This window comes from Micrasema longulum, unplaced genomic scaffold (genome assembly GCF_059751315.1).
Source record: "Micrasema longulum isolate JH-2025_06_02 unplaced genomic scaffold, ASM5975131v1 h1tg001789l, whole genome shotgun sequence".
NCBI lineage: Eukaryota > Metazoa > Arthropoda > Insecta > Trichoptera > Brachycentridae > Micrasema > Micrasema longulum.
In genome coordinates this window covers 8,385-27,648 of record NW_028278964.1, presented here as the reverse complement: position 1 = coordinate 27,648, position 19,264 = coordinate 8,385, and the positions used below count along the sequence as shown (strand labels likewise).

The 19,264-nt window shown below is 33.8% G+C and overlaps 1 long non-coding RNA gene across 1 annotated transcript; it reads left to right on the top strand.

Moving 5' to 3' along the window:
• Positions 1-4,077: 4,077 nt before the first annotated feature.
• Positions 4,078-18,613, top strand: LOC148273979 (uncharacterized). Its single transcript, XR_015824412.1, has 4 exons — positions 4,078-4,219; positions 11,809-12,166; positions 12,537-12,806; positions 16,484-18,613. It is a non-coding gene; the product is annotated as an uncharacterized LOC148273979 (long non-coding RNA).
• Positions 18,614-19,264: the final 651 nt, after the last annotated feature.

Genomic DNA, 19,264 nt, shown 5'->3' with positions numbered 1-19,264 from the left:
GCCAGGCTGAGGAAGGTGTTGACTGCATTCTTAATCCATATTGGTCGGAGGGAGTCAGAGAATTTGTTGTCCGATGTAGAAGGACGTAAGCTGGTTGCTTGTTTTACTAGTAATGACTTGGGACTTGGGATATAGAGATTTTGGTATTATTTATGTTTTCTCTGGATATTCATTGTTTACCTTTAAGACTGAAAAAGCACACATTATGATAAAACTGGAAATACTTTTAAATATCATTATAAAATACATAATTTACTGCCTTAGAACGGGGAAGCTATCCCTAGTTAGGCAGTTTAGATGAACCAACAGCAAAAATAAAAAAATTGTATGCTTACTTTTACTACTGAATTAATTTGTTGTATAAATAATTACTTGTATATTGCTGTAATAAATATGTAAAATAATAAAAAATAAAAAAAATCTAAGAACCCGTATTGTAATAATTTTCCACTGATATTTTAAAAATATGTTATTATTTCCAATGATTTTTTGTATATTAAATTTAGAAAGTGCTGTGTAAGATTTCTACTTTTATTGTAAAAATCTAAAAGTATTTAAAATAGTTTTGTTAATTGAAATGAAAAAATCTGGAAATGTCACAAATAATCTTGGAAATTGAATTATTTAATGTTTTTGTTAAAACCACCATACTTATATTTTACGCATATTATTCTAATTATAAGTATCTATTTTTATTTATATCCCTACAGAGATGAGGTAGAATTTTTTCAAATTCAAGATTCAGGATTATGGATATTCGAGCGTTTACAGGGCTTATGACCTGTCATTGGCTGGGTTAAGTGGCCACTTTATGTAGGTACTACAACATTCCCCATTACGCTTATTTAGCAAATATCCACACCAGGTAACATTTTTTGGTTTTTGTATATATGCTACGAATCAAGAACCCATCCACAAGCGAGTTGGAAGCGCCATCTATGCATTGATATTGAATTTAAGTATTTAATTAGCAGATTACTTTATTTTATGTAGTTAAGACTCATCAGTCGAGTTAAATTAAGTACTAGTAAACGCAGGCGTTTACTTGATTCGTAGCATATATACAAAAACCAAAAAATGTTACCTGGTGTGGATATTCGCTAAATAAGCGTAATGGGGAATGTTGTAGTACCTACATAAAGTGGCCACTTAACCCAGCCAATGACAGGTCATGAGCCCTGTAAACGCTCGAATATCCATAATCCTGAATCTTGAATTTGAAAAAATTCTACCTCATCTTTGTAGGGATATAAATAAAAATATATACCTACTCCTGTCTTGGGAGAAAATCCAGATTTGTGTGCAGGTACACGAACTAAAAAATGTTTTAAGTATCTATTATATTGAAATGTCTGATTTGATATCAAGGAAGACTTTGTTTCCAGAGATATGTATTAAAATGTTAGATCAAAGTATTTATCAAGAAGATATATTTATGCACTTTTCTAATTAATAAAGCAATAAGCTTTATCTACGGTATCTATATTAAGATGCTTTATTAAGAGGCAATCAGGGTTATTTAATGTTCACACGGGTATTTTTCAAATAAATAATGTATTAGGGCTTTTCAAATTTAAATATATCATTAAGTTATCTTTGTCTCTATCGGGATCTATATCTTGCGAATATCAGAATAAAACAAGTTTGAATTTTAAAAATGTGTTTCAATTCGAGGATTCGGGTGGTGCATAGGTCACTCGGGATGGAAAGGATTTGTCTTGGTAAAAGGTTTTAATGGTCTAATGTTTTATTCGGCTCTGCTGGTCGGTGGATGAAAAGGTTCAGGTGGGTGCTTCGCTTCCCCGGATCTTATTCATCACAGTCTCTATATAAGGCAGTAAAAGGTCAAGTGTGGAATGCGGAAAGCGTAGAGCTATCAACCTTTTAAGCACTGCTGGCAAAATGTGTTTCAATCTGTCAGCGCTTAAAGTCTTCTTGGGTTATCCCCGAGCACTGGACTACGCAGTTTTTATCAGGACATGGTAAATCTAATTAAAAAATATTTGTTTTTAATATTGTTGACCCCCCTCATGCTGCTGCGGATATCCTTACCAATCTTCTGAACACATCCTGTGGTCTTGTCCCTTTCCCCTTCTCTATGATTACCGAATGGAGCTTCTCGCTACTATCCGTGGCCCTGTTATAGGTCCTGTCGGATATACAGATCTGGTGGCTTCCAAAAAGAATTTCAAGGCTTTTAAAAGTTTTGTAATCATTTCGGCGAATTGATCATGTCCAATCAATTTAATCCCAGTCAGTGAAGAATTCTCTTCCCTCTTTTCTCAATAAAATGAAGTGCATATTATGTACTTCTGGATTACTTTCTTTCAGCACAAAGAAGCTAAGGCTACCAGATTACAGAGAGCTCCTTCGGACAGCTTTTCTCGTTTGACAACGAGCAAATTTTCCGTGTATGTGGGCACCGCCAAGGAGACTTATGTCCTCAGATGCGGTATGTGGTGGGCAAGCTGCTGCTGGCAGAATGTATGGAAGAATACTGATTAAGAGAGTAGGAAAATTGACTAAAGATAGTGTGGGGTATACAGAGTGGTTTTATGAATGAAAGAGGGTGTATACACTCGTAAATCAAACATTATTTGCTTTACAAAACATGACAAAAAATTCTTGCCAAAAACCAAAAGCTTTTCTGCGCATTCATTTGTTGGTCCGAAACAAGCATTTCATTGAGTTGACAGAGATAATTATTATGGAAGGTGTTATCAGAGTATGGAGTGTAAAGCAATTTTATACAGGCTATTGCTTTTCTGTATAAGGACAACACAGTATGCATCGGGGTAAATGGATAAAACACTTCGCGGTTTGACTCTTCCAAAATAGTCAAACAGGAATGTGTGATGTCGCTATGGCTGTTCATTATGTATATCAGTTGCCACTTGACATGAAAACATGTCATAGTAAAAATAAAATTACGTTTTTATTACGTAAGTGGTTAGTAGACAGAACGTTCCTATATTGATTTATTATTTATGTAAAACATTTTTTTATCTCTCATTGAATACATTTTTGTTATTTTCTTAGGTCAACCTTTTCTTTTTTTTTTACATTTTTATGATCTTAATTTTAATATGTACTTTTAATTTTCTTATTATTTTTATTTTTCTGTAGATACGAATTGAAATTTTCGATTTACTGTTTTATTTTTTTATCTTGTTTTGATTACATTTATGAGCACACACTATTTATATATGCGTTTAATTTTTTTCTTGTATTTAAAATATATTCTAGTAAATTGCTTTTCTTAAATTTTCATTGTATTATTTTACTCTATTTTCTTACTTAAAAAAAATTAAATTCTTTGAACTATTTATATATTTATATCTGTTCATTATTTTATGTTTATTATTTTATACTTATACAGTATTATATATATACTCTTTTTATTTTATTATTAATTAAAACTAATGTCTGAGCACCTGATGACGAACTATTATTGAATAGTTTATCGGGACAAAATACATTTTAATACTTCGTTTTTTTTATAATATATTAATATTGTAATAATGTGTATATTTTTTTTAATAAAGACTATGAAAAAAAAAAAAAAATGATGGTTGATTGAACTATAAATTCTCTTTAGTATGCTGATGATGCCGTGCTTTTTGCTAGCAACGCTAAGAGCCTCAAATGCATTCATGACATTGTGTAAGGCTGAGGCAAGCATTATCGACAATATCAAGAAAGGGGCTGCGTTAGTTTGGGCATGTAGAGCGAATGGGCAGCAAAAAAACGGCTGAAAATATGTGCTATGCGAAATTTGATGAGTGCAGAAAACGAGGAAGACCGAGAAATTGCATATCCAAATTCAACATATATTTTAAGATTGACATGTCAACAGTTAAAATACAGAAGAAGCAAGGCCTGTACCCAAAGAGAGAGAGTGGTATGGCGTTATATCCTCTCTACCATCCCTTACAGGGAAACGGCTTGATGCTTTGTTTGTATATGGCTGTCATATGCTGAGTCAATCAGGTAGGTCCGAACATAAATTTATACTCTATGGCTTTTCCACGCAACCCTAAACTGCCGCAACATCTATATGTAGTATTCACAGACTACAGATATCTTTATAATCTCTGGCCGCGTTCGTAATTTCTGACAGTTCCGAAGTTTGCGTAATAAAACGATTTAATCATTGTTTAGAAGTATATTCTTATAAGTATATTTTTACGGAGTGACCCCATCGAAGTAGAAACTTCCGGTAATTTCCTTAACCTATTTATCACTGACTTGTGAGAGGTTCGCCTATCTTACGCTGGACCCATTAAAGTTTTTGACACATCTCACTTAAAACACTAACAAACTCCCTGAATAAGTACGAAAGCCAAGAACCGTTAACGCAAACATCTTTTCTCATAATCTCAGACGATACCTAGCCGAAGAAACAAACCATTCAATGCGAGAAACGTATAAATAATTTAAACAAAATATTGACTAAAAACACCAAACAGCGTCCTGTCATTATTCCCGCGCGTGGTTTATACACTCATTATACTTTATTATGTTTGTTATCTTTATGTTGTTCGAGTTTCACTGAGACACTGCACTTTTTTGCACGTTTTTTTCATTGAATTTACTCTCTTCTCATGGACTTCGTCCTAAGGAAGTCAATTCCACTAGATCGATGAATATCCATCTGTCCCTCCCAAATACTGCGACCTAGAGTATGCCGATGATGCGGTTATTATTGACGATTCAGTCACGGGTCTTCAGGCCACTGTAGATAGCCTAAATAGGTACTCCGCATGCATGGATTTAAAATAGATAAATCAATTAGTACTGTTTAAAACTTCTTGCTTTGAAAAGTTCCAACATCTTTTTTACGTTTATCCGAACGGTTTTTACTAAAGATTTTTTAGTAAGTTTTTGTAAGTATACTTAATTATGTTTAATCTTAAGAGGAAACGCGGTCTGGCTTTTCTTCATACAAACGTATTTACGTATTTTCTCTATGTATTATGGCACTAGAGACATGTTTTTTTAATACTATCAACAACAAACTATCACGCCGCTTCCCCGTAAGGGTAGCTAGAGAGGATAGAACGCCACATAACTCTATCTTTGCATTCAGAACTCGCTTCCTCTACATTCATAGATCTTCTCATGCACGCACGCCGATTATTCCGACTTTTACTGACTTTATCTGACATGCAGTTGTCTTTTTCAAGACAGTTACAGGAAAACACCTATTGTTCGAACACCTATTTATCGTACAGTACACGTACATATCTAATTTGGACTAAATACTGTTATTGTTTGCAACTACGAGTACATACGTGGGTACTAACTATGCACGACACTCTTTGATTCCGCGTTTACATTCCTTAGCCAACAAATTTACTTGTGAAATAGACATTTTTAATACGACAATTATCAATTTTAAAACGTTCTTAAATGCACTGTTTGAAACAAATTTTTATGTCGTAATAAAACTTTCTTTTTGATACAATTCTTTCTCTGTTTTTGATGTGTATTATTATTATCTTATCTCTTTCTGATATTAATTTATCAAATATTTTTGTGTACCGTATATTATATTATTTTCACATATATACTTACTGTTAACTAATTTTCAATATTTGTTTTTAACAATAATTTGTTGATACCATTTTTTTATACTTATAAGTATATGAAAATGTATTATTTTTTTGTTTGAATTCTTTACAAGTTGTTTACAATTTGCTTGTTAATTCAATTACTTTTATTATATCCATTGAATTTTTTTTTTTCTTTTTTACTATGTAAAGTTTCACTTTTTATTTTGCATGGCACTATGCTTCTTATTGTTTCTAAATGTATACAAAAAAGCATTGTTTATCTTTTAAATTTTTACGCACTATGTTTGTACTTACCTGTATATTTTTTGTAAATGCCCCTTGGGCGTATTGTAAAATTAAATAAAATAAAAATAATAAATATAAAAAAAATAAAAAAAATACAATAATTGATATCAAATTTTCGATTGTGTTCATTTAATCTATTTAGCAAGAACTCAAATCTAGCAATAGCAAAGCATTGCCGAGTTCACCTCGTTATTTATAAAAAAGAACGTTGCGAAAAAAATGTTGAAGTGTGTAAAAATTTTCTCCGTCCTTATCCACAGTGTCAACATTGTAAAAAATTACAAATGTTTATTTCACTGCAATTGATATTTAGAAAGTGCTGTGTTCGCAAGCGTTTATTATAATTTTCAATGGTGATTATGCAATGGCGATTGGATTAAAAAACCTTCCTCTGGTATAACGAGTGATGCTTTTTTTTATTTTTTTATTTATTTACAATTTTAAAAAACCCGTTAGGGTAAAATTAAAAATTTAATATTGTCTAGTCATTTTATGTCTCGTCTAGTCTAGTTAGTTCAGTCATCATGTGCTTTTTCAGATTGATTTTAAATTTGTCTCCAGTAAAAGTTTTCAAGTAGTAAGGTAGGTCGTTGTAGTGTTTAAACACTACCGACTTAAGTCCATTATGTAGTATTTTTGACTGTCCTGTGTTTGTCTTTGCTTTTTCAATATGATAGTGTTGTTGTTGTCGGGTGTTATATTTGTGTATGTCAGCATTTTTGACTAATATTATGTCGTCGTCTTGTATGTTTCCCAGTGTTATTTTGTGCACAATTTTTAAAGTCTCAATTTTAGTCAAGTAGTTTATGTCAAACTGGTGTGTTTTTTTGTACAGTTCAGTCGTAGAGGTCAGGTAGGGTAGGTTGTATGTTAGTTTCAGAATTTTATTTTGTTGTCTTTGTATTCTCGTTATGTCTGTCTTGTTACCAGTTCCCCAGAAGGCGATCATGTAACTCAATTACTTTTGACATAGGCTTCGTACATAATATTTTTTTCCTTTCTTGGTATAAAATCTTTAATTTTGTCGAAGAGGCTATGTAGTGATGCCATTACTTTAGTGAGTCCGTTTATGTGTTTTGTCCATTTCAATTGTCTGTCCATTGTGTTATATTTGTGTTTGTCAGCATTTTTGACTAATATTATTTAACGAGCAAATTCAGTCGGTCCCGTCATCCTCGTAATAACCGAGTTCAGCTGACACCCAGCTTGTCTGGGTAGTGCCGGACTTACACCGGCTTAACCCCCCTTTTCTCCTTGCAGTCGTGTTCCCACCTTTCGGCCTACCACGATACTGCCTTTGTCTAGGCACTCTTGTTTTTCGGTTTCATCTTCTTCCATCTTTCTCATTATAGTTTCATCTTACTACAGTATCAGTGATAAAGGATCTCGGGGTATTTTTTGATGAAAAATTGTCTTTTGTATATCATGTCAATGAAATTTCAAGCGAGGCATTAAAAATGTTGGGCTTTATTTTGAGGAATACAAAAAAATCAAGTCAATCCGATCATTGAAAATATTATACTGTTCTCTTGTAAGAAGTAATTTAGATTTTAATTCATCAATATGGTCACCCTGCTATAATGTTCATGTTTATAATATAGAAAACATTGAACATCAATTTCTACGATATATAAACTACAAACTAAACATTCCAATACAAAATGTGAATTATAACTAATTTTTTTTTAATTCTGCTTAACCTAACAACACTTTCTAAAAGAAGAACTATAAATGATCTCATTGTACTGTATAAAATTGTAAACTCTCTTTTTGACGCACCGAAAATACTTGAGTTGATTAATTTTAGAGTACCCGCTGTCAACACTAGGAGTACTTTATTGTTTCATTGCTCCAGTACTTCTTCCAACCGACAAAACAAATCATCGATACCGAGGCTGCATAGTGCGTAGGTTAGGTAACACTTATGGAACGGCTGCAGACATTCTGTCCAATTCTTTACTATCTTATAAGTCCACAATATCAAGTTTATTTGTAGCTGCTCGTCAAACTATTATTGACAATCCGATTCCATAAATTAAAAAAATACTTACTTGTTTATTTTTATTACCTTATACGTGTTTTTTATTTTTTACTATTATATCAAATAGCATTGTAGTATTGGCAAATACGCATTTCATATATACATATTTTTATTTCTTATTTTTTCGTGATAATATATGCTAGCTTCTTTATTAATTTAACTTAAAAATGTCTTTCTTGCTTACCGTAACACTTTATTTATTGTTTGCTTTACATAATTTATTTCATAAGCTTATATCTTTGCATTTTTTGTTTATATGCTTACTGTTTTTTCTTGCATACCTTTGTTATTATTGTTTTTTTTTACTCTGTAAAACTTTTTATTATATCCTTTTTAACTAATTTCATATATTTTTTCTGTATATTCTGTGTTTATTATTTAGTATGTTAGCATGTATTTCATTTTTATTTTTTGTAAATGCCTTTTGGGCGTTAATGAACAAAATAAATGAAGCAACAGTTTGCCAGTTTTTCTTTGTTTTTAACGTGTGTGTTACTATATTTTCTGGTGAGAGGTCTCCGTGTATTTGCAATGAGGAAGTTCAGTGTTTTTTAAAAAAAAAATATTTGTTAATAGACTGTTAAACTAAGTCAATTTTTTTTTAAAAAAATTTATATATCGTATTATCGGCGCTACGATTTTTCAAAGTTTTGTATTTCTGAAATATCTCCGCGTGTAACGTCAGAGGTTCATTTCCGCTTATTCTCATTCAGTTCTTCCCATTGGTCCAGAAGCGACAAGCAGACCGGAAATCTTCCATAGCTTTCAGATCATAGGTTGATTCACATGAACCAGTGACGTCATTTAAAGTAGCGCGTTTTTATCAAAATATTTTTTATTATTTTTTCTGTACATTTTCAAGAAACTTTGTCGTACAATTTAATGCTCTAATTTTTACCCCGCGTAAGACAACATTTATTGTATCCAATTTCCCGTAGGGCTGAAGTTCCTCATTCTCGCCTCGTGTATCCTCTTTCGGGTCCCCACTTATCACATTGCAATAGAGTATGTTCTGCATCATCCATCTCTGAATCGCAGTAGACACATGCTTCTGTTGATGTTTTATGTATTTTATGGAGAAATTTTCCGAACACACCATGTCCTGTCAAGCATTGGGTCATTCTAAACATTATTTTCCCATGTTTTCTTGCCAGCCAGGGTTCGATGTTCTTTATTAGTCGATAGGTCCATCTGCCGCCCGGTGCTTCGCTCCACCTTTTTTGCCAATCCATCAGTGGGACCAGCCTCTCATGGTTTTTTATGTCACCTGTCATATTCGTATACTCCCTATAAAGTTTGTCACATTCTTTTGCCAGCAATTCTGTTGGGATCAGGCCTGCCAGTACCGATGCAGCGTCCATAGGCACCGTTCTATAAGAACTGCACACCCTTAGTGCAATCAATCTTTGTGTACTTCTTATTTAATTTTTTTATTTTTATTTATTTATTATTTTTTTACAATAAACACAAATGATTAAACAGAGTATTAAAAAAATAAAGCACAATTACATAACAATGAAATACATATTAATAGTAAACAAAAAATCCCACAAAGACATGAAAATGTTAATGAATTTTAGCTCCTGTAATAAATACTGGACAGTTATAATATTTTTGTGTAAAATAAGAAAGAAAAAATAAGATATTCTGCAAAAGATAATATGGTATTTTTTTTCATAGTAATTGAAAAAGGAAATAAAAAATATTTAAAAAAACACAAAAATATTCCTTATTATTAAAGGGCAACAAAATAAATCATAGAAAAAAAGAGTTCGTATCTATCGTTTGAATCCAGGATAGTGCATGTTTTTAAAAGTTTGTAATCAATGATATATTATCAGTAAAAAAGAATTAAAAATTTTTGGCCCTATAAAATATGCATGTCTCTGTGCGAGCCTCGATTTACAATGTGGTATTTCTAACACACGGTTCCTTCTTTGACTTGATCTATTTCTTTCCGGTTCTCAATTGCACTGACCGCGTTTGCCCATATAGGCCCCGCATACACATATTTCTTAAACCTGGAATATGAGGTCTTCATATGACTCTTTCAAGATAGTAAAAAAAAGCTAATCATCCGAATCACATCCGTCGGTGTTCTACGATCATGACAATTTAGCTAATTGTGTGGTATTGTTATTTACTTCAACAATTACCTTTACTATTTTTACCATGCGTGATATTACCTCGTGCAATAAGTCCTAATGACTTATTTCTGTTACGTATACAATAAATGCTTACAAGCATACTACTTTCAAGCATACTACTTTCTAAATTTAAAATGGAGATAAATATCCATCCAACAATGTTTTGAGTATGTCCAAATGCTTGCTGACTGGCTGGATCACCTCCCTAGGGAGTTATTCATATTTATTTCCGAGGGAGTTAACTGGAACTCAGTAAATTTAGTAGCTAATGACGTTATAAATAAATTAAAATTATGGTTTGACAAAAATATATTATCTTTAAATACGGAAAAGTCAAAAATCATCCCATTTTTTTTTAACAAAACAAATTTAGATTCAGTAGTAAAAATAATTATTCACCAAAACGATTGTGACAAAACTTACTGCGATCTCACATGTCCAGTACTTGATATAACAGATAAAATTAAATATCTTGGTGTATACATAGACCAAAACTTAAAATGGAAAGACCATATCAGTGAACCAGTTAAACGAATTAGAAAATGTATATGCATATTTATATAGAGTAAGGAATGTTTTAAAAATCAATCATTTAAAGATCATCAATCAGATTGGCTGGATTTCCTTCGTAGGGAGTTATTCATATTTAAATTTATTGCAACAGAGAAAGAAAACAATACTGAGAAGGGAATATGGAAGTCTAGGCATTTACAGGGCTTATGACCTGTCATTGGTTGGTTTAAGTGGCCACTTTACACACTGTGTAACGTTCACCATTTTGCCCATGTTTAAACATCCACATTTCCTCTCGCCATTTCCGTGATCATTAATAATAATAATAATCATCATAGAGTCGGCCTCGTGGTGAAATAATAATAATTATGGTTTGTTAACAAAAATAACAATTACTTTATCTACTACATACACACTTAGGTAATAGATTTCTCTGGATCATGTCTACTTATTTATTATGGGTAACTTATATAGCGTCATTTTCGTAATAAAATACCTCAAGGGCACTTTACATGGTGATTATATTGTTAAATTAATTTAATTGAAGCTTTTAAATTTGTAATTTCAATAAAATAATTTGTTTTGTTGTCACGTGCTACGGATTTATTCAAATGATTTAGAGAACAAGTGGGTTTTAAGTCTTTTCCGAAACATCACTTCACTTTCACAGCCTCGCACCTCTGCCGGGAGAGCATTCCATGCCATAGGGCCTGCGACCGCAAATGCGCGTTCTCTAAATTTAGTGCGCTAGTGATGTTTCGGAAAAAACTTAAAACCCACTTGTTCTCTAAATCATTTGAATAAATCGGTAGCATGTGACAACAAAATAAATTATTTTAATTAAATTACAAATTTAAAATCTTCAATTAAATTAACTTAACAATAGAATCACCATGTAAAGCGCCCTTGAGGTATTTTATTACGAAAATGGCGCTATATAAGTTATCCATAATAATAATAATAATACTACCTACTGGTTAATTTACTTTACAGTTATACAATATTAATTTATTATTTATGAATGTATTTTGAGTAAATTTTCGGATTTTTCTCTACCTAAACCCAGTGACCATTTTTTTACAAATTTATTAAATTGAATCCGTGTCATGGTTTTGCAATGTTTGGGTAACATATTGAAAATTTTGGGGCCCAGAAACCTAAAATTTCTTTGCCCGAATTCAGATTATAACCAAGTTCGTCTGTATATGCATTTAATCAAGACAACAAAATTTATTTTCCTTTTCAGGTTATTAGCATTCATATTATGGAGTTCGCTTCAGTGATCATTAAGGCTGAACCGGGGACTGACGATGCAGACGGAGATAGTCTCCGTACTGGGGAAGGGGCGCCGTGTTCCTACGGAAGCGAGGAGCCAGGTGTCGCTACCGTGAAGGCTGAGCCGGAGACTTGTGATGTAAAAGGATATATTGTCTGTACTGGGGAAGGGGCGCTATGTTCCCTCGGAAGTGAGGAGCCAGGTGTTGGTACCGTGAAGGCTGAACCGGGGACCGATGATATAATTATCCGCGCAGAGATGGATATCGAACATCCTGACATTAAACAGGAATGTTTTGGATCCTCTCCTAAGAATGAAATCGACTCAAGTAAGTAATATTTCCTTCCACATTATCTGCTCTGATATTACGTCTGTGGACTGTGGATGATAGGACATAGAGTATAATTGCTGGCATAAAGTTGAGGTGGCGAGAGAGTTGTGTTATTCGTATTATTCACGCGATGTGTACAGAATATTAGAACAATGTTTGAGTATGTCCAAATGCTTGCAGATTAGCTGGATTTCCTCCCTAGGGAGTTATTCGTATTTAAATTTATTTCAACAGAGAGGGAAAACATTTTTGAGAAGGGAATATGGAAGTCTAGGCATTTACTGGGCATATATTTTTTACGATATTTTACACATATTTTTTATGATATTTACTTCAAGATTATACAAATATTTTATATTTCTCCCAGGAGAAACAATGGAAATAGCGTCAGTGAACATTAAGGCGGAACCAGGGACTGGCGATGCAGAAGGAGATCTTCTCCACACTGAGGAATGGGCGCCATGTTCCCACGGAAGCGAGGAGCCAGGTGTTGCTACCGTGAAGGCTGAACCGGGGACCAGTCCTGACCGGCCCAGGATAACCAGTCTTATAATTATCCGCACGGGGATGAATATTAATCACCCCAATGTCAAACAAGAATATTTTAATTCGTCTCCTAAAAATGAAATCACCTCAAGTAAGTAAAACTTATTTCTGTCCTCTGCTGTACAACTGCTTCCCTCGTTACGTCACAATACTTCTTAACCAACAATCCAAGTGAGGCCATCTTGTTTTCGAATCTTAGAACAATTCCATTATTATTTATTTATGCTTTATTAAGTTAAATCTTAAGAACTGATATAAACTTTTAATAATATCGTAGGCATACAAGAGAAATTGACCAAGTGACAAAATCAATAATGTTCAGTGGAGCCATTTTAGTGTTTTTCTAGAGTTCAATTGCTTCTCAAAGATCAGTTTTTCAAGTAGGTGGTTGCTAATTTTACATTATATGTACGGTACTTTCAACTTTAATGTAAAGTATAAACTACTACTACCATCACGCCATTACTCCGTAGGGGTAGGCAGAGAGAATGGACCGCCACACACGTCTATCCTGGCATACAATCCTAGCCTCTTCCACATTCATACATCTTGTCATACTTGCCCTTCGGTTCTGTCTGCTTTTGACATGACCAGACTTAAGACTTTGGTTTATCGATCATGCCACGTCTTCCTCGGCCGTCCTCGTCTCACGTTGCCGTTCATTTTCGCCATATATGCTTGTTTTACCATTCTTTCGTCGTCCATTCGTTCTACGTGACCGAACCATCTCAGAGACCCTCTCTTAATCTTATCAATTATACTTGACTCAGATTTACACTCTCGCCTGATTTCATCATTCGTAACCCTGTCATACATTGATCTCCCACACATACGTTTAAGAGATCCCATTTCAACCGCGTTCACTCGGCTTTCATCCTTCCTCTGCCAGTTCCATGTTAAGTATAAACATATTTTAAAAACATTATCACTTTTATATAAAAAAAATTAATTGAAAAACGATAAATTCGAAAGTGATGGTTTTTGAAAGGGATGAAAATATAACTAAATGTGAGATCAGCGTGAACGGAGATATTCTGAATCAGGTAGAAGAATTTGTGTACCTGGGAAGTATGTTTACTAGGGACGGAAAGGCCGATAAAGATACTGAAAGGAGAGTGAGTGCCGGGAACAGGGTGAACGGTGCACTAAAATCTACTTTGGCAAACAAATGTTTATCGCAGGAGGCTAAACTAGCAGTTCACAACGGAGTTCTAGTTCCAACTCTAATGTATGGGAGCGAAGTATGGAATTGGAAAAATAATGATGAAAGTAGGTTGAATGCTGTCGAAATGCGATCCCTCAGGCGAATGTGTGGTAAAACGATGTATGATAGGTGCACAAATGTCGAGATCCGTGAAGTGTGTAAGGCTGAGACATGCATTATTGACAGAATCAAGAAAGGGGTGCTGCGTTGGTTTGTACATGTAGAGCGAATGGACAGCGAAAGAATGACTAAAAGGATCTACGATGCAAATGTTGATGGATGCAGAAAACGAGGAAGACCGAGAAAGACATGGCACGATCAAGTCCATCAAATACTTGAAGATGGACATGTCAAAAGTAGGAATAATCGGCGTGCGTGCATAAGAAGATGTATGAATGTAGAGGAAGCGAGGTCTGTATGCCAAGATAGAGTGTTATGGCGTTCTATCCTCTCTGCCTACCCCTACGGGGAAACGGCGTGTTGGTTTGTTGTTGTTGTTGTTGAAAAACTTCGTCAATTTTACCTGTAAAATTTGGCAGATAATCCTTTTTGTTTCGTTCATTGAGGGAGGTAGTATTTTATTTTATAATCATAAATTATGTTTTTGAGATTTTTTATTTCAATAATACATTTTTTAAATATTTATGGAGGTTAAATAAACACAGAAATACAACATAAATGAAAAAGAACAAATAATGAAGAAGTTTTACTTAATAATCTAAAGAATAAATTTTATCAATCAACTTTTTATAAAAAAAAATACGTATCTGTCAAATACAAAACGTATACTAACTTACTAACTCTAACTCTTCACCGGTGACATCACCTACAAGTAAAATTGACTAACTGTTACTTGGTCAATTCTTTGGATCTTAAATTTACTAATATAAGTGACTCTGTGTGTTGGTCAGTTTTACTTGTCAAAAATCTGTGCGCTTCTATCAAAAGATCACAAATTTTACAAATTAAATCCTTTTTAGAGTGTCGGATCGACTTGGCATTTTTACCAGTCAAGCATTATTTTATTTTATTTTACTTATTTGGATAACCAACAGCTATAATTATCTCATATTTATATAACAAAACAAATAAGCCAATTACAGGTTTTCACAAGTAGCATCACAGTAAGTTAAAAAAGATTCTCGAACATAAAATGAATAGTAATTAAATGTAAATTTAAAAGAAAAGAAAAAATACTACGAGTTATTTCGAAAGCAAACGCCGTACGTCATTAAGATTATTTGCAAATAAATCTATGTTAAATGATTTATTTATTACATTAAAATTATTAAAAGTTCGCCATAAATATGAATTTTGCCTATAATTAGATGAAACAAGAGGTATGTGAAAAAGAGGGGTATTTCTTTAAACTTTGGAAGGAACATTGATAGAAAGTTTGAAACTAATATCTCAACTTCAGTAGAAAACATTTAAAAGGGCATCAAACAATAATTCACGATATACGACCCTTTTGAAAGAAATTAACATGTTGCAAAGCAGAACAACATCCGAGATTACTAGTCGGTATACAAAATTAAACAATAAAAGTTCTCTTTGTAAGGCATTATTTTCTCTTAATTCACAACTGGAATGTGCATCATCAGTCTGAAGCCCCTTGCGCAACTGCAACTTTTTTAACTTGGAAAGAGTTCAGCGGAAGTTTTTACGCTACACACAGTTCAAAAAGGGTAAACCTGTAGATGAACTTTGCTACCAAACTTTGATGTCCGAGTTGAGGTTTCCATTGCTCTCCACCAGAAGGATAATTGCTGACCTCACTCCAATGCGCGAGTGATATGCACCATAATAGATTGCTCAAAATTACTGTCCCTGACTTTCGTGTACCCACGAGGACCACCAGACCCGACACATGTTCCAGTGTGAGTACAGCAGGACAAACTTCACCCAGCATTCTCCCCTCCCCTGGTGAGCATCCACAGAACAGCTAATAATTATGCTGAGCTGTTGGACTTCTGGCTGGCTCCACACCACTCCCGCTGCTATCAAATCAGCTATCCTATTCATCGAATGGCCGACCCCTCATTTCTCCCCTTTTTAATGTGTTTCTCTATTAATCTTCACTTTATTTCCTTTTTTTTTTTTTTTTTAGAATTAATTACGTGTTTAGTGTAATAGTTATGATTTTATTTTTTATTTATTCTCTGTTATACTTTATGTACTCTTAACTGTATATTGTAAGAGCCCTCTGGGCGTTTATTGAATAAATAAGATTAAGAAAGGGTCTCTGAGATGGTTCGGTCATGTAGGACAAATGGTAAAACAAGTATAAATGGCGAAAATAAACAGTAATGTGAGGCGAGGACGACCGAGGAAAACGTAGCATGACCAAACAAACCAAAATCCTAAGTCTGGTCATGTCGAAAGCAGGCGGAACCGAAGGACATATGACAAGATGTATGAATGTGGAAGAAGCTGGAAATGTGCGCCAGGATAGACGTGTGTGGCGGTCGATTCTCTCTGCCTACCCCTACGGGAAATGGCGTGATGGTAGTAGTGATACACTCGGAAGTAGTGTTGTTCACCTGTTCTTATTGTTGTTTCAGGTTTACAAGCAATACAGAAAACAATGTCTTGTTCGGAATCTCCCAAGTTGACTCACGCTGTTAAAGGACCATTTTCATGCTCGGAGTGTAAATATACGTGTTCAAATGAAACTAATTTGAAAACGCACACGTTGACTCATACTAGTGATAAACCATTCTCATGCTCAGAGTGCCAGTATAAATGTTCAGTAAAAAGTCGTTTAAAATCACACATGTTGACGCATACTGGTGAGAAACCATTCTCATGCCCAGAGTGCGAATATAAATGTGCACGAAGAAGTCATTTAAAATCACATATGCCGATTCATACTGGTGAGAAACCATTCTCATGCCCAGAGTGCCAATATAAGTGCTCAAATATAACGGTTTTGAAAAGACACAGGTCAACTCATTCTGGTGAGAAATCATTCTCATGCTCAGAGTGCCAATATAAATGTGCACGTAGAGACACTTTAAGGTTGCACAAGTTGACTCATGTTGATAAGAAACCGTTGGCATGCTCAGAGTGCAATTATAAATGTGTAGTCCGGAAAAATTTAAAATTACACATGTTGACTCATACTGGGGAGAAAGCTTTCTCGTGCTCCGAGTGCGATTATAAATGTTTACTTAAACGGAGTTTAAAAATACACATGTTTACTCATACTGGTGAAAAACGATTCTCTTGCTCGGAGTGCCAATATAAATGTACACAGATAAGTAGTTTAAAATCCCACATGCTGACTCATACCGGGGAGAAACCTTTCTCATGCTCAGAGTGTCAATATAAATTTTCACAAAAAAGTAGTTTAAAAGCACACATGGTGACTCATACTGGCGAGAAAGCTTTCTCATGCTCTGAGTGTCAGCACAAATTTTCACAAAGAAGTAGTTTAAAGTTTCACATGTTTACTCATACTGGTGAGAAACCATTCTCATGCTCAGAGTGCCAGTACAAATGTTCTCGTAGAGCTACTTTAAAAATTCACAAGTTGACTCATACTGGTGAGAAACTATTCTCATGCTCAGAGTGCCAATATAAATGTTCAAATAAAACTCATTTAAAATTACATATACTGGCTCATACTGGCGAGAAACCATTCTCATGCTCAGAGTGCCAGTACAAATGTTCACGTAGAGCTACTTTAAAAATTCACAACTTGACTCATACTGGTGGAAAACGATTCTCATGCTCAGAGTGCCAGTATAAATGTTCAAATAAAAAGAATTTAAAATTACATATTTTTTCTCACACTGGCGAGAAACCATTCTCATGCTCAGAGTGCCAACATAAATTTTCACTGAAAAGTGAATTAAAATCACACTCGTTAACTCATACTAAAGATAAACCATTTTCATGCTCAGAGTGCCAGTATAAATGTTCACGTAGAGTTACTTTAAAAACTCATATGTTAAGTCATACTGGCAACATAATATATTCCTGCTCCGATTGTGAACACAGCTTTTCTAAAAGACGTGATTTAATCCATCATTCGTTAAATCACATCGGTGAGAAAGTTCCAACTGTAGAATTACTAAAAATTATTCACAATAGTTTGTGAAAATTCTTTTAGTTATTTTAAATCATGATCATTCCCTTTCCGCAACATAGGGCACTGCATTGGTACACCACGCATCTTGATCATTTCGTTACAAGAAGGTAAGGTGATCAGTCTTACGCTTTAGGTTGCAGTCTAGGGACTATGAAATATTCTAGTGTAAAAACACCCTTTTTAATAATATTTCATATCAACTATGTCGGGAAACGAACCCGAAACATGGTAGACAAATGCGCTGACCATCATATTATATATACATGACCAAAATATTCAATATGTTACTCAAACATTGCAAAACCATGACGCGGATTCAATTTAATACATTTGTAAAAAATTGGTTGCCGGATTTAGATAGAGAAAAATCGGAAAATTTACTCAAAAACATTCTGAAATAATAAATGGTATAAATTAATATTGTATAACTGTATAATAAATTAACGAGTAAGAAGTAATCTTATCGTTCATTTTTGCATAAAAATGTCTGCCTTAAAACAGGTTGTACCTAGTTAGGCAGACTAGACGTGATCCAGATAAATCTATTACCTAAGTGTGTATGTATTAAATAAAGAAATTGTTATTTTTTGTTAATAAACCATGATTATTATTATTATTTCACCACGAGGCCGACTCATTTTAAATTCATACATATTATGTCATCTCATCCACTTAATTTTTAACTCCAATAACCAGTTAAAAAGCAACCATAATTGGAATATTAAAACATTTACAACTAATGAGGTAAAACATAAATTTATAGAAAAGACTCGAGAATGTACGACGAATGAGGAAGTAAATGTAAACCGGGTCTGGGAAGAGATGGAAAAGGCAATCAAAACTACAGCGGAAGGATTTATTGGAAAAGATTGAGCTCAAGCTAGGAAAGAATGAACTCTCGGATATGATACGAGAAAGGAGACAGTCAAATAATGATCCTAGTAAAGAAGTTCAAAAGAAATACAAGGCGCTGAGGAATAAAATAAACATTTCATTCATTTTCATTATTCCATGTCCCCTCCCTAGTTGGAGCATATGGTGTCCACAAAGATCCTTCAAGCATCTCTGTCGGCTGCCAGCTTCTGCGCATCCTCCCAAGTAAGATTCGCGTTCGCGAAATTTTACAAAACTTGATTAGCGGAATCTACACTATATTGATTGTAACAAATACCGTAGAAATGTAGTTTAGGTCCCTTTCACAAAATGGTGTACAAAACAAAAAAAAATATTTATCTTATTAAATAAATTA